At 38.4% G+C, this 12,422-nt stretch overlaps 1 protein-coding gene across 2 annotated transcripts in view; it reads left to right on the forward strand.

Annotated features, from left to right (window-relative positions):
- The first annotated feature begins 12,097 nt into the window (after positions 1 to 12,097).
- The window catches only part of LOC113662813 (nuclear body protein SP140-like protein), a 14,079-nt gene continuing 13,754 nt past the window's right edge, over positions 12,098 to 12,422 (forward strand). The window contains exon 1 of one of the 2 annotated variants that reach the window (XM_047816856.1): positions 12,098 to 12,408. The gene's annotated coding sequence lies outside the window, so the exon portion shown is untranslated. The remainder of the gene's footprint in view (positions 12,409 to 12,422) is intronic. The other variant, XM_047816855.1, reaches the window with a different exon arrangement.

The raw sequence follows: 12,422 nt of genomic DNA on the forward strand, positions 1-12,422 counted from the left end.
TACTCCTGGCAATCTCCTTCATGCGGACCATCCCGCAGTGTCCCATATGCAGCTGTTTTAGCACAGGCTTGCATAAAGACAGGGGAATAACCACTCTCCACCCCCTCAATAAGCAGCCTGACTGCACTGAATGTTCATGACGTTGAGAGATGTAAGGATTTAACGCCAGGTCATCGCTCTCCTCTTTGCCTGTCATGACAATATCCACGACTCTTGACAGGACAGGGTTATTTTGTGTGCCCCTGTGTACTTGCGCGGCCGTTATAGGAGCTTGTTCCACCTGGCTGAAATAAAAAATCTTTGCTTCCTTTACCTCGTCAGTGAGAGGCAACCTGGAAAGACCTTCCGCATTCCTGTGCAATTCCGACTTTCGGTACTTGATGTCATAGGTGTAAGCTGATAACAACAAAGCCCACCTTTGCATCCTACTGGCAGCAAGAGCAGGAATGGCTCCTACACAGTCAGTCGTTATGTGTTATTGTAGGAGTTGGTGTTTTAGATGGTGTACCGAGTAAAAACTGTTTTCTTGCTGATGTGGTTCAAGTCACTTGTTTACAGATCAAGGCCCCAATTTCAGGAGTCACACACAGCAAGTCTATCAGTTACTAGGCATCAAGAGAGTACAAACTCTTTACCACCCCAAGACTGATGGACTGGTGGAATGATTTAACCAAACATTAAAATCCATGCTTAGAACTTTGTGTCAGAGTCCAGGTAAAGACTCGGAACCAATGGCTACCTTACCTCCTGTTTTCTTACCGTGAAGTGCCCCAGGCATCCACTGGGTTTTGCCTTTCGAACTACTTGGCCAGGGCACTGCTCTAACCGGGTTAAAGGTCCTCTGGATGTTTTGAAGGACAGCTGGGAAGCTAATGACAAGCCAGGCAAGCAGAACATCCTTTCCTATGTCCTTAAAATGAAAGAGCTGCTGCAGCGATTGTCTGTTATGGTCCAACAAAATTTGCAAGCATCCCGTCAAGCAGAAAGTTTGGTACGACCAAAAAGCCAGATCAATATCCTTTCAACCAGGAGATCAAGTTCTGTTACTGCTCCCTACATCAGAGAACAAGCTCCTAGCAAAATGGCAAGGTCATTATCAGGTGAAGAGGAAACTTGGTCCAGTCACATATGAAATATAAATGACTTCCAGGCAACAACCATTTCAGATATTTCACATTAACATGTTGAAACAGTGGCATAAACATCCCTCCCAGCTACATTCACCACAAAATTCTATGAAAGAGCTCTTGGTTTGAGTTGTTGAGGAAGAGGACGAAATAGAGGAGCAATACTTACCTGTTTATCAAAGTGAGTGCCACCTAGACCTTCAACATTTGTCAGCTGAACAACTGCTGGAATGCATCCCAGACCAACTGTTCCTACACACACCTGGAAGAACAGACCTTGTCCAGCACCACATCCATTTAAAAGACCCAAAACCCATACGGCAACCAATGTACAGGGTGCCAGAAAGACTGTTGCAAGTCATGAAGCAAGAGTTGGAGTTAATGCAGAAACTGGAAGTCATAGAGACATCATCTAGTGAGTGGAGCAACCCCATTGTGCTTGTACCGAAGAAGGGTGGGTCTCTCAGATTCTGCCTTGACTTCAGAAAACTCAATTCAGTAAGCAAATTTAATCCTTACCCCATGCCCAGGGTACTGGCAAGTCCCACTAAGTCCAGTCAGCAAAGAGCTGACAACTTTTAAAACTCCATTTGGCCACTACCAGTTCTGGGTTCTGCCGTTTGGACTTCATGGGGCACCCGCCACCTTCCAGAGGATGGTTAATCAGATGCTCCGAGGAACGGAGGCATTCGCTGCAGCATATCTTGATGAAGTAATCATCTTCAGTACATCCTGGCTGGACCATTTGTGACATCTGCAGGAAATACCGTCCAGGAAGTCTGCAGGATTCACCATCTGTCCAGACAAGTGTGCTATTGCCAAGCAGGAAGTGTCTTACCTTGGTCATGTGAATTAGCTGAACTATCTTGCATATAGGCTAAATTTTTTACAGTTTTTATTTTTCTTTTTGGATTTTTTTTATTAGTTAGCCCGTGTGTTGGGGTTTGTTAACACGTGTGTGCACTAATAAATCACCCTTAACCTGACTCCAAGCGGCTTCTGTGTCACATTTGCCTCCTATCCCCCGGTCAAATCCTAACAGTCTTAGCTTTGGATGGGGACGTATGCAGACCAGAGGCATCAATGACATGGCCTAAGTTTTTGAATGCAAACTGGAAAAATTTACATTTATCCTTGCACACTCTTAATCTGTGTGTTGTAAGTGCGACTCTTCATCTGTGCCAGTCACTAGAATGTCATCTAGATAACATTCACATTTACATTTACAGCATTTGGCAGACGCCCTTATCCAGAGCGACGTACATAAGTGCTTAAATCTCTAACATTGTATACATTGAGGTGGTTCACTAGGTTACATACTTAAGATACCATGAACCACTTATACTTAAGATACCAAATATTTATGAGTAATTATACTCTAAATATCTGAATAATTATACATATGAATAAAATACGCCCCTGTCAGGAAAGTAAGGAGCAAATAATTTTAAGTCAGGCAAGCCGTAACAGAAGAAACACATTACAACAGGGTTATAAGAATAAGAATCTTAGAGTATCTTATCTACTTGTTTTATTAGTAAAAGGAATGTCTCATTGTGTTGTGTGTGTGTGTGTGTGTGTGTGTGTGAGTGTGTGTGTGTGTTTGTGTGTGTGTTTGTGTGTGAGTTCAATCAGAGAAGCGGCATCTGGTCTTTGTGTAGGCTCCAGTCATTCTGGAGCCAGTTGTGTGTGTTTAAAAGTGGGTTGCTCATCGGTTGATTGAAGATTAGATGCCGAAGTTTAGGGTGCCTTAGACATGAAATCTAGACCTGTACCAGACGCTACATAGCCCTTTGTGTGTATTAATGGTGAGAAGTTCTCTGGACTGTTCCTCAACATGCATCTGTAGGTATGCTTGGTTGAGGTTGATTTTGAGCTCCTGTCAACCCAGCAAAGAGGTCATTATTGTGAGGCAAGGGGTATTGTTCTGCTGACAACACTGGATTTACAGTAACTTTAAAATCTTTACAGATCCTTATGCCTCCATCCTTCTTTATAACTGAAACAATAGGCGTTGCCCACTTACTCACATTGATTGGTTCCAGCACTCCATTCTTCACAAGTTCAACCAAGCTTGCCTCTACTTTAGGTTTGAGTGCATATGTCAGGGGCCGGGACTTTAAAAACTTTGCCTGGCTTCCCTGTTCCACAGTCAATTTCACTGTGATTCCTTCCATGCTGCCTAACTCCTGTTTGAAAACTTCATTGTGTTTTTCAAAGACACCTTTTAGGTCCAGGGATTTAGGAGTCATTGTATGTATGATCGGCCAGTCCACCTTTAGTTGCTCCAGCCAGAAACGTCCCATCAATGAGGGGTAATCACCTGCAACCACATACAATGGCAATTTCTTTGTTTGTCCTTTGAACTCAACTGTTACTTGGGTGAGTCCTTTCTTGGCCATTGATTCTCCAGTATAAGTTTTAAGGACAATATCAGGTGGTTTGAGTGGCAGGTGGCTGAGTATTTCGCTGTACTGTATACCGCATCCAACACTAGCGATACAGCAGCACCAGTGTCGATTTCCATTTTCACTGGCTGTCCTTCCAGCAGCGCAGTGACTTTATAAGCCTTAGTTCCACCTGCAACAGTGAGCACATGCAAAGGAAATTCCTCATCATATGTGTCAGTACACTCTTTATTTGCCTGGCCGACTGTAAATATGCGCTTCTTTTGTTTCCTTCTGACAACTGGTTTCTGATGCATTTTTTTCTTTTCTGTTTCATTTTTACACGCTCGCTCAATGTGTCCCTTTTTCTACAGCTGTAGCACTCCATATCCTTAAACCAGCATGAAACAGTTGAGTGTCCAGTCTTACCACAATGGAATCATGGGCATTTGTTGCTGGTAAAAAGACTGGCCAAAGCTTGTTCCTTGCTCATGTGAGCCCAATGTCCCTTTCTGGCCTTCAAAAGCACAGAAATTACAAATTTACAAACCCTATTGTTCACACACACACACACACACACACACACACACACACACACACACACACACACACACACACACACACTAGGAATCTAACAGTACATTACTAAATTTTTGTAGCACCTTGAGTTTAGAAATTAAAATGTTTACTTCATTCGGATCTGAGTGTGAATGTGTGTCTTAGTACCAGGTTTTCTAAAACAGGGCTGTTCAGAACGTCTTCCCTGCTCAATTGGAACCCTGAATCCTTGTTTAATTTTCAACTCACCGAACTCTCAAATCCAGTTTTCCCTGTTTGCACAAACACTGAATCAACACTAAGAATGTTACAGTATATCGATATGATGCATGTCTTAAAGTAATTGTACTGGCCTGCATGTCCCTTAGTGACAAACGTTCCTGTCCTGCCTAAACAATGCTTCGACAGACCCATTAAGGAGTGTGTGTTATGTTTTGCACGAGTAAGCTGCTATAACGGCAGACAGTATAAATCAAGACTGGTCTTACCTTGGAGTGGGTTGTCCTTCAAAGCCTCAGCATCTTTAGAGGATCCTCTTCAAGTTCTTCTACCTAGTCTATTGTTTAAACTTTAGAAGAAGGAGTCAGACTTAGACCTTCTTGTCTTTTCAGGGTCCTCACAATGGGGGGCCTTGTTTTTATTTAAAGCAATGTAATACAAATAATTGTATATAATATATGTAAAGAAAATAAAATGAAATTACAAATAAAATCTTCAAATAATCAAAAAATTATAGCATAAGTAAATGTAATTAAAATGCAAAGATAGTAACGAACCAAGAAACACTATCCAAGTGTTAGCCTGCATATGTTCTCTGATGCACAATACGCAATGCAAATGTAGTACAGTAACTAAGCATAAGAGGCAGTTGTGGCCTAATGGTTAGAGAGTTTGACCCCTAACCCTAAGGTTGTGGGTTCGAGTCTCGGGGCCTTGAGCAAAACACCGGACCCCCCAGGACCATGCACAGGCTCTTGAAAAAGAGTGATAGGCCCCAGTGTTTATCATTTGGTTACATAATTTTGTGGTTGACTAACCGGTACGTAAACCTCCCTCGTTCATGCAACTCATGTGCCGTTGCAGTGCCTATGCAACGCGTCATATCTCGCACATCAGAGATTTACATCAGCCAGGCTCACAAAATCCTGTAGTTATATGGAACAGCTTGTTCTTTTCTTCTAGCCAAATTCAACATTTAAAATATATATTTTAATTATAGAATAAAAAGGATACATATAATTGTAAATAAAAGCGATCAGAGCTCTCTTGAACGTCTGATAAATAAAGCTTATTATCGCATAAATCTTCATAGTCAGTTGAAATCTTCTTCCAGCTGTTCTTCAAGCTCTCAAGAGTCTGATCCTCTGCAGTAGCATTTATGGCAATTGGAATCGTAATTGTATTTAATTCATATTCATATGTTTCATTTCTGTAACCAAGTTTTCTACTTTCAGAGGTTTCCTCAACAGTCCAAAAACATGAGTTGAAGGATGAATGGCATCTCTAAAATGAAATCTATTTAAACCCCTCAACCCAAAGCTAAAACTCAACCCAAATACACTTTAGGAGACAAAAAGCAAAGTGAACAAAAACAAATGAGAAAGGTAAGAAGGAAGAAGTGTATTGAAGCTAAACGGGATAGGAAAGAGGAACAAAAGCAACTGATGTTTGCTTATGAGAGAGACTCTCTCTCTCTCTCTCTCTCTCTCTCTCTCTCTCTCTCTCTCTCTCTCTCTCTCTCTCTCTCTCTCCTTTTCTCAGCCAAGTCTTTTGTCCTATAGAAAATTGTCTTCACTGGCATCATCAGTCTCTTCTTTTTCTTCTTGATCTGAGGATAGATTTATTCTGACCTCCTCTTCACTGGAATCGTCCATATTGACTAAAAACCGGTGATAAAGCAAAAACATGCAAACGTGTGATGAGGGGGGATTTAAGTGCAGTATTATATTGAAACAAGAAACGCTCAAGAGAAAAGTTCCTATAGACTGAGAGCAACAACAACCGACCTCTTTTTGTTTTCTACATTTATTTTAATTATATACTTATTATATACTAATGGGGTACCAGGTACTTTAATGAAAATACAGTGCTGAGTCTCCATTATAAACCTGTCCTCCTCAGACAAAATAGACTCATTGTCACAAATGAGTCAAATTATAATTGTTGATAATTGGTTATCTATCCCTACAAATTCTTACAGTTTCTATTTCTATCATTTTTCCATAAACGTACTTAATAATAATTTCTTCTGGCTGAAGCTGGACACAGAAGAAGGACCTGCATCCTCCTCTTCTGTCTCATCAACGCTCTTCTTTCTCTTTGTTCCACTTTTATTTTGCTCTACCTGCTTTTCCCCATCTCCTGTCAGTTTCTTTGCCCAGGGCAGATTTTGACTAAGCAAGAAAGATTCTAAAAAGTGACATAATGTTATTTAAGATAATATTCTGAATATAAAAAAGCAAGTCATGCCATATGAGGAAAAATAAAATTGAGTGACTGACCATTAAGTCTGCCTTGTAGTGACCGCAGAAAAGGATATTTCCGCATGATGTGCTCCTGAAACACACAACTCCAAAACTGCTTTATTTTATTTGGCTCCTTCTCCAGGCTTTCCAAAGCCTCATACACAGCTTTCTGCCTTCTGTCCATCCTTTTCATCTTTATTAACTTCTGCTCAAAGAAAGAAGCAGAATTTATGATAATCAGACACACTCCACTGTGTTGAGACTCGAGAGAAGCCTTTAAAATAGGAATTATGTGCAATTGTTGGTTTTCCTATCACAAGCTTGTTTTACACTAACGTTGTTGTTACGTTACATCAAAAGATTTAAAAATAAAATCATATTATTCATTTTGTTATATTGTCACTATTTATCGATGAAGTCAATCATTCAGGATTAAGGTTTAAAAAAAAAGACAAAGCTTCTCAAATTCAGGAATGTTGCTTGCTTGCCTGGTAAAGATCCCCAGATATCAGACCGTGGTCATTGAGATGGACAAATAAAAGATATGGGTCACCCAGCTGAGATGATATCTCTGTCTTCTTGCGGCGAAAACAAGTAATCAGCTGCTCCAGTGGAATTAAATTAAATTGATTGATGTTCACTTTGTATAAAAAGAGCAAGTTGTTTTAGGTATAAGTTATTAAATGCATAGTAACAATGAACCAGCTATGCAAAAGACACCAAAAATAGTCCAATAATATATATTTTTTTATTTAAATGTAGCTAACTGTGTAATAAGATAAATTAGATTTCCAACGCTACCTTTGTGATAGCAATAAGCCTAAGTCTTATTATTATAAGCCTAAGCCTAATTCTGCCAAACCTGCTGCTTTAAATAAAGCACTGCTTGTCCACTTCCACCACAGTGTTAAACAACATTTATCTTCACGCTAATTAGCAACCTGCAAATCTGCTTTCATATAAATCCCCTCTCACAGAACCACAGCTGACTGGTAGAACAGCAGGCTCAAACTGCAGGTCCTCTAGTTCCTCTTTTTGTTCGTTGTCCTCTACTTCTTCTTTGTTCTAATGTATTTTTCTTATTTTAATTATAGAGATATGGACACATAACCATTTGATTTATTTAAGCCACAGATTCTTATACTCAAGCACATTAAGCCCAGTTAATAGGGATAGGTTAATAGGTTAATACTTTAAAGGGAAAAAACTTGAAAGGGAAGATAAATTGATGTCTGACCATTCAGAAGGCTGTTTTGGAGCTGACGCAGAAAAGGATATTGCTGCAGGATGTGTTCCTGAAACACACAACTCCAGAACTGCTTTATCATCTGCCCTCGCTCATTCGCCAGCCAGTCCAAAATGTCATACAGGTTTTTCTGCATTATCTGCTTACCTTTCCTCTTTATTACCTTCTACAGAGAGAGAGAGAGAGAGAGAGAGAGAGAGGGAGAGAGAGAGAGAGATAGAAAGTGACAGAGAGATTTTTTTCTCAGCTTTTGTTAAATAAACAATAAATTGCAATACAATATTAAAAACCGGCAACAACTTTTCTTTTCTTAAAAAGATGCTTTTTAGTGTAAAAGGGTGTTAAAAATTAGATCATCATCATCATCATCATCATCATCATCATCAATAAAGCAGATAGCATTTTCATAACACCATTTCAACATAAAAGTGCTCAAATCATTCATTGCTTAAAAAAATGAAATCTATTTTGACTCTAGCTTTCAATAGAGCTCTGAAAACAGAACTGGGATTGATCAATCCTTTCTTCTCTACTTCATTTTTCCGGCTAACCTAAATGCCCATTTTTGCTTCTACAACAATAAAATTAATCTGTTCCCATTTCTGCTTTTCTGCGAGGTTGTTGATAACCAGCGTTCGGCCCCCTGTAGGACATCTTTGGGACCAACCGTTTCCACCTGCTCAGTCTGTCTTTCACATGCTCTACAGAACCTTCCCAGTTTTGATGTAAAAACTCACTGCTCCCCAGGTAGACACCCAAGTATTTTCCATGCTAAGCCTCCTGGCAGTGAAGGTTCCCCACCTCCCCACTCCCCAAATAAAATGGCTTCACTTTTACCCTAGTTGACCTTGGCAGAAGAAAAAATCTAATAAGTCCTTTAAAGTGGCAGTTAAACATTTTGCATCATTATGTGTGTTTATCATGACTATCAATTCATCTGCGTAAGCTGACAAGCATATGAAGGCATTAAAATGTGGAATATTAAAACCAGAGAGACTCCTAAACTTGTTAAAAAGAGGTTCAATTGCCAGAGAGTACAACATACCAGAGAGGGAACAGCCCTGCCTGATCTCTCTGTACACTCTAAAGGGGGGGGGGGGCGTTGTGTAGAAAAAAAAACAGAGGGGGGGGGGGAGAGTTAGAGAGAGAGAGAGAGAGAGAGAGAGAGAGAGAGAGAGAGAGACAGAGAGAGGAGAGAGAGAGAGAGAGAGAGATTTATCTGACAATGTGTTGAATTGTCAGTGAACACACTGACCCTGAAGATATATTTAATGAATGTTACATAAACAAAATATAAAGCCGGTCTGATGTAGGAAGTAAGCTGAATCATATGCAGTAGAGACCTTGCATTATTTGCTTGCTGTAATTTCCATTGCAAATGCTTTTACAACGCTTTCACTTTCTGTATCAGGGTCAGACATTAAGGATACTTGTGAATAAATGTTTACAACCACACACTAAACACTAAAATACACTGAAGTGTGCAATATTATGTCAAACCGATCCATTCTGTTATCTTGTGAGTAATATTAAAATAACATATTGAGCTGTTGTACAATAGACAACATTTGTCTTGTATTCTTGCCTGGTAGTGATTCTCAGGTATCAGCTCGTGGTCTCTGAGAATCTGGAGGAACATGTGAGGATCATGCAGGTACAAGCTGATATCCCTTTTCTTGCAATGAAGAAATTTAATTAGTTTCTCCTGGGGCACAATATCCAGTAGAATTTTGATGTCCATTTTTTGATTCTGAAAAAAAAATAAACCAAAATGTGAGGTCTGAGTTTTAAATGTAAAATGTAACACACTAAAAAGTAAACACAAAAAAGTGTGAAACAAGCATTTAATGTCCGATAACATACAATAATGCACTTGCACAAAGCAAAAGTAATTAATGGATGTTTTTGTGTAGCATTTTATATAAACTTTATATAAACTTTATGATGACATAAATTATTGTTTTTTTCTTGTTACACATTTCATACCTGTGATCTGGAAGGAGACCGAGCTGAGAATTTGCAGAATAAAGCCTAAAATATGGAAAAACAATCTTAAAATGAAATGGCACCTGTAGTAACTTCAACAGTATAGAGTAAAACAGCAGCTCGGGCAGAGCAGAATTAAACAGAATAGAAATAAGTAACAGATTGAAATGCAGTTAAAATATAATACTTACCTTAGTGATCCTGAATAAGACTAAGTGAGAAGGGAGGATTTGTTACAGAGAAGTGAAGTGAAGTTAACCAATAAGAGAGACAGGGTGTAACCTGTGTAGGGAAGCTACAGGCTACTTTTCTGTAGAAAAATATGCAAACGTTATTATCGTTGTAAAATAATGTTTTTAAAATTTGTTGTTTAAAAAAAAGCTAAAATCATTTTTATATAAATCATTTTAGCCTTTTTAAATTATTTTTTTGTTTTAAAAAAAGCTTAAATCGTTTTTATATCAATCATAATATTCTAGAAAGACACACACACACACACACACACACACACACACACACACACACACACACACACACACACACAACCTACTGAACACCTTCACTGAAATGTACCTTTGTCTTCAATAAATAAAATAATCTCTGAGTTTGTATACGTGGGATTTTCTATGAGGATTTCATTTGCTTTTTTTTTTTAATTTTATTTTCTACCAGCTTTAAGTCTGCCGATTGACTGGACCATTCCAACATCTTTACTTTTTTTCTATGGAAGCAGCTGAGAAGGTCCTCATTGACCTGCTATGAAGTTCACCTTCACCTCATAACCATCATCCTGGTGGATGGCAACAGATTCTTCTAAGGTTTTTCCTATCGCACTCTCTATTGTGAAAAATATATGTATGTATACCTAAATAATTGTGTAAGTAGAAAAAAATAAACGCAAAAACTGCATTTAGAAACAGTTGAGTTCCCCCTACGCTTTCTCACAGTGGTTTGACCCACTGCCTGCTTTCCCAGTACATCTCACCTACTCTGCACACACGAGTCAGGTGTGTGGCTGCGGCTCAGTTAAACTCCATTAAGTCGGGCAAGGGCGTCGATTTGGGTAGGGCCGGTAGGGACATGTCCCTACCAATATCCAGGGAACACTCAGTTGTCCTAAGCAACAATTCGACCAAGCCTATATATATATTTATACATAACCACTGATATCCATCTGTGTCTTGTGCTTTTTTACTTATTTCATTTAACATTTATCCAGGAATCATTAAATAAGATGAAAATATTTTAAACGGCGTTCTGTAAAAAATAGCGTGAAAATAGCTTGTGGAACACAAACGGTTAACAGATTTACCCCCTGCAATGAATCCCGCCTCTGTAACTCACCTCTATAAAATGATTGGCCTTTTCCTTTTTCGAGTCCTGCCTCTCTAACCCACGTCGCTGTTTGATTGGCTTTGTCTTTCTCGCTAATATGTTGAGGTCGGCCGCAGCTATATTCCGTTGTATGAAGCAATATGCAACGTGATTATGCAGGTTATGTGTATGTGAGTAAGAAAGTATTCTTATAACAACAGTTTTATGCACAAAATACGGGGAATGTTGTCCCCACCAATGTCAAATAAATTTGACTTTAAACTTTTTTGTTTTCAAACTTTCGCCATTGAAGTCGGGGATTTTATTCACTTTAAATAAAACGATTCTCTTTAATGTAGTTGATGCAGTTTCATTCGTAAATTAGTTGCGGCAAAAATGCTGATTACCGATGTAATTTTCCACGAATCTGCTATATTAGCGATTCAAATCTGACTTATCTAGTTAACATTAGCTTGTTTACAATAGCTTGTTTACAATAGCTTGTTTACAATAGCTTGTTTACAGTAGCTTGTTTACAATAGCTTGTTTACAATAGCTTGTTTACAATAGCTTGTTTACAATAGCTTGTTGCATAGTTGTTGCACACTAACACGCCAAACCCGTTTTGTTGTATTTATACATAGAGCATACTGTAAATTGATTATTTAATAAGTGATTTTGTTACAAAACATGACTTATTTTATATACATTTTTCACAATAACAGTCATGTTTATATTTTATTGTATGTTGATGGCTTAACTGTAAACAACACAGACAATGCATTAAATAGTTTTGAAGAAACTAAAACGTTTTTTTTTCACTGTGAGGACGTATCTTTATAAGTACAATTAGACTTTATTAGTTGTGTCCAATTTCAGAAATTGCTCATGACAAATTTTATATTTATTGCCCCCCCTACTGTTACATGAAATTTACGAGCATGATTATATATATAATTATATAATACTGTTATATTATGTATTATACTATATAATTAGATATTCTAATATATTAACACTTTTTGTCTAACGTTCTTTCAATTGTACAAACAATTGTATGTATAAACAATTGTTATTGTAAACAACCAGCTTCTACAGCCTGTTATTTTCAGTAATCCTCCATTCTCTCTATGATGTAAGAAAACTACAGCGAACTACAAATTTGTCCACACGTTTACTTTCGGTTTCGTTTCATAACTTCTGGTTTCCGGGCATGAAAGAGCGGTTTGATGTAAAACAGGAAAGCGGGAGATCGTGACATTTGATTTATATAAACAAAACCAAACAAAACCACTCACTCAGCTCCACTGATAGAGATCAGAAAGGTACGTTTCTTTTG

Source organism: Tachysurus fulvidraco, chromosome 7, assembly GCF_022655615.1.
Source record: "Tachysurus fulvidraco isolate hzauxx_2018 chromosome 7, HZAU_PFXX_2.0, whole genome shotgun sequence".
Classification (NCBI taxonomy): Eukaryota; Metazoa; Chordata; class Actinopteri; order Siluriformes; family Bagridae; genus Tachysurus; species Tachysurus fulvidraco.